A 4,815-nucleotide genomic window follows, 5' to 3' on the forward strand; every position below is an offset into this window, starting at 1 on the left:
GTCAAGACCCCGTTCTTGCATGGTTCGATCAAAGAAGAGTTCTACGCGGAGAAACCCGAAGGATTTGAGATTTATGATTCAAAATCTCATGTATGCAAGTTGAACAAGGCTCTCTATGGGCTGAAGCAAGCACCCCGAGCATGGTATGAGAGGATTGATAGCTACTTGGTGAAGCTGGGATTCACTAGGAGTGAAGTCGATCCCAAGCCTTACCTTAAGGTTGAAGATGACAAGCCTCTCATACTGGTGTTGTATGTATGAACTCTTTCTAACAGGTGCATACCCTCTCATTCACAAATGTAAGAGGGAGTTGGCTTCTGAATTTGAAATGAAGAACCAAGGACTTGAAGTGTGGCAGAAGCCAAGGGAAATTTTCCTATCTCAAGGAAAATATGTGGATAAGATTATGAAAATATTTGGTATGATGGACTGCAATCCTGTGACTACCTCCAATATCTTAACTTTTAGAATTTATATGGTAGTGATGTCGAACTAGATTTGGGAAATGCTTCTGAGTTTCAAAAACTCATTCGCGTTGATGTTCTTGGTCAACCCCCATCTGAACATATGTTTTGCAGTTAGCATTATGAGCTCATATTTGGTTGAGCCTCACTAGATTGGTGCCAAGAATCTTTTGAGATGTCTTCAGGACACAACCTCTAATGGATTGAGATACATTGCCAAAAATATGAAACTGTATGATTATTCGAATGTTGATTAGGTAGGTAGTGTGGAGGATCACTGGAGCACTTTAAGTGTTGTTTCTCTTTGGATTCTGCTTCGATATAATGGATGAGCAGGAAGCAGAAGTCGATTGCCATAAACACCGCCAAGATCAGATACATATCTACGAGTATGATCTCGTATGAAGCTGCCTGGTTAGGGAAGCTCTTCAGTGAGCTGTTTGAACACATACCACTGTGATTCTCTATAAAAACTAGAGGTGGGATTCAATTATTGAGGAATCCTGTATTTGTTGATTGCTCCAGCAGATAGACATCATCTGGGATATGGTAAGTTGATGAGCAAGGAGGCTCCATCGCATTAAGATGATGTACAGGTCAATACACCTTGTCAAAGCCCCGAGGAAAGATCTAATCTATGATTTTCCCAAATGACATGGAGTCGTCAAGAAACCCTTCTACAAGGGTCCTGCATGTTGCATACATTGAGATCTGGGAGCTCTGAGGGCTTGTGGTTCTTACTGGAGCAACATACGACCACAGGGTGACTCACCCTCCCCTGGTGGTGCACACTGGAACAAGATGATTCTCTCTCTTGTGGGACAAAATGATTCACTCTCTTGTGGAACAGGATTATTCGCTCTCCTGTGTTGTAGCAGGATTGATGTGTTCTTTTGTGAGGCCTGGATTGATGTGTTCTCCATGGCGATTGTAGCAGGATTGATGTGTTCTCCATGGCAATTGTAGTAGGATTGATGTGTTCTCCTGTGAGGTCTGGATTGATGCATTCTCCACGGTGATTGTAGCAGGATTGATGTGTTCTCCTGTGAGGCCTGGATTGATGTGTTCTCCATGGAAATTGTAGTAGGATTGATGTGTTCTCCTATGAGGATAGGATTGATTAGTTCTCCTATCGAGGCATCCTACCCATGCAGTCTGGGACTCATGGGAAGTACCTCTCATCTGATCAATGAGTAGGGAATGAAGTTAGGGACCATAGTAGTACCGATGGACGCATCATTGTATCTGCCATACTCCCTACGCTAGGATGACCTCCATTGATCTGGGATCAATGATACTGGTGTGGGACCAGTGGTAGGAGTTGTACTCATTATGACACTAACTTCAGGTTGGTTGAGACTGGTCTGGGACCAGTGGTACATACTCTTAGATTGACTTTGAGTCAGTATGATACATCCTCGATCATTTCTTCTTCTTCATGATTCGGACAAAAGCAGAGTAGAACAGAACAAAGCAAAGTAGAACATAACAGAGCAGAGTCGTATAGATTAGTACAGGTCAGAACAAAAAAAGTAGAATAGGCATAATAGAGTAGATCAGGGCAAGGGTTAGACTATAGAGGGCAATGCATTTGATGGATGAATAGTAGTGACCGACAGACAGATTGCAGATGAAGTTCTCCCTAGTTAAGAGGGAGTGTTAAATTGGCAACTAGGGCCAAATTTCATGTGGGTCATCTTATTCATGGCTAATAATATTTTTATTAGATTCCTCTCATCGAGAGGTGTAGGATTGATCTAGAGATCATCCGATTCCGATAATTATTTATGGAGATATGAATTTATTTTGATTTTGGAATTATTATCAAGCTGACCTACAACTCATGTAGGCTCAGAATCCCATCAGTCGCATCTATTCAAACATAATCAGTTGTGTATAAATACAAGAGGAATTTTTCTCATTTTCACTCACTCATCTCATCACATCTCTCTCTCTCTACTGTGCAGAAAAGGGTCTCTCTCTCACACATGTGAAGCCGGAAGCTGCTGAAACTGAAGCTGCAATTGCAGATCCAAATTTTAACCAGCGTGGACCATCAAACTTCCTCTTCTGATATATGCTATAGGTTCATCTGAACCTCTTCTGAAGGCTGCAACTTTTTGTGGTGGAATCAAGTCGATCTGATGGACGGTTTGCAAGATATCGACTGCCTTAGTTTGAAGGAAGTTGTTGAAACTGAAGCTGCAACTGCAGATCCAAAGTTTGACCAGCGTGGACCACCAAACCTCCTCTTCTAATCTTCACTATAGGTTCATCTAAACCTCCTCTGAAGGTTGCAACTTTTTGTGGTGGAATCAAGTCGATCCGACGAACAGTTTGCGAGATATCGACTGCCCTAGTTTGAAGGACACTGCTGAAATTGAAGCTGCAATTGCAGATCCAAAGTTTGACCAGTGTGGAACATCAAAACTCCTCTTCTGATCTGTGCTATAGGTTCATATAAACCTCCTCTGAAGGCTGCAACTTTTGGTGGTGGAATCAAGTCGATTCGACAATCAGTTTGTGAGATATCGACTGCCCTAGTTTTGATGATGAAACCGCTAATGTTGATGCTATTGATCTAGGGTTTGCTACTGCTGATATAAATCAGATTTTTTGTACTATTTTTCTCTGCGAATTATTGAAGATAAAAGAATATTCGATCAAAGGATTTCCCCACACATTGTGGGGATTGTCCGTGGCTAGCCGCCACATCTTGTGTCTCTTGTCTTAACTTGTTTTCTGTTGATCATTTAATGTTCGATCTGCACTTTACTTTATGTACATGTGATTTCTAATCTGTGGAATATAATAAGAAAAATAAGTAAACTGTTATAAGCATAGAACATACCATAACTTAACATAGGGCAGCCATGCCAATCTCAATATAACCCCCATCAATCTTGTTCACAAGTTTGGCATGGTTCATCCTATGATTACATAACTACCATCCCCCATCTTGTAGCACAAAAATATCATCCATATTCTTTTCCATATTTTCAAGAACACCTTGCTTGCATATCAAAATCATCCACACATTCCAATCAACTACATCATCAAAATCCTCCATGCCCTACACAATATCCTACTCAACTCATTCCACACCCTCACCATAATAAACCAATACAACATGCTTACAGTATTGAATTGAAAAATTTACCTACCCTTCCCACCCAACCTATCTCACATACACAATTGCATAAAACTTATATCGAGATTGGAAATGTTTCAAATCCAAAAATTGTAAAAGTTATGGAAGAAAAGGAGGTTTCTTCTAGTCTGCATCAACAAGTTGCTTTATAAACTCAAGAACTTCATGATATGACAACTATGAGAAATCAAGAAAGTAAAGGGTATATTGAAGATTGGTTTCACTCCACCAGTTGTTCGCAGCGTCACTTCATACTTCAACAATTTTTGACACCATATTTTCAAGGAAGTTGGTCTCTCATACCCTAGTATTTATTGACAGACATTTTTCAAATTTGGGTGTGTATACACTTGAGGCCTTATTTTTAAAGTGGCTCCATTGGAAGTACTCTTATACGTAAGTATGCTTTATTTTTCAAGGTAGAATAGGTTAGTGTAGAAAATAGAATAAATAAGTATATGAATAATTTTTGTTATATGTAGAACGAGTTGTGTTTGCTGCAACTTGCTAAGTATATCAATATCAATGGTAAATATTTAAATTTAATGGTGTATGTAGATGTATTATATTGAAAAACAAATTTCTACAAACACTCATCATCATTTTGAAAAAAAAAAATATATATATATATATATATATATATATATCATATCTTAAGGCTTGTGGGCTTGATAAAAGCATTGAAATCACAGTCGGTACAATCATGTTTTGAGGAAAAAATGGGCATATTTTCAAAACATGTTTCTATCCTAAGTAGCCTTTTATTTCTACTTTCTAATCCAATTTTAATCACTCAATTTGGATTTGAAATTGAAAGGTTATGACCAAAACATTGACAGTATATTGAGTAGGCATCTCAGGAACAGAGTTGGGACAGTCCATTTTTGGAGGCCTAAGTGAATAGATTTTTGAAACCTGATTCTATGGTATATCACCCTATTAATCTAGTTTACAATGCAATTTGAATAACCCGATTTCGATATTGTATGAGAAAGTTATGACCAAAATACTGATTGTCTATCGTAAATTAACACCTTTAAAACTCTGTTTTTCCGATTGTTCCTTCGCACATTTGACCCATCAATTCTTCATGATTTCAAAACCTATGTCTATTGGATATATTTATATGAATATAATTTAATCTCTAATTTGAATCGGTTCAATCCGTCATCATATGAAAAATTTATGCTTAAAATATCA

The sequence above is a fragment of the Pinus tabuliformis genome, chromosome 2_2 (genome assembly GCF_031772625.1).
Source record: "Pinus tabuliformis cultivar Carrire ecotype Pingquan chromosome 2_2, CPIR1, whole genome shotgun sequence".
Lineage (NCBI taxonomy): Eukaryota > Viridiplantae > Streptophyta > Pinopsida > Pinales > Pinaceae > Pinus > Pinus tabuliformis.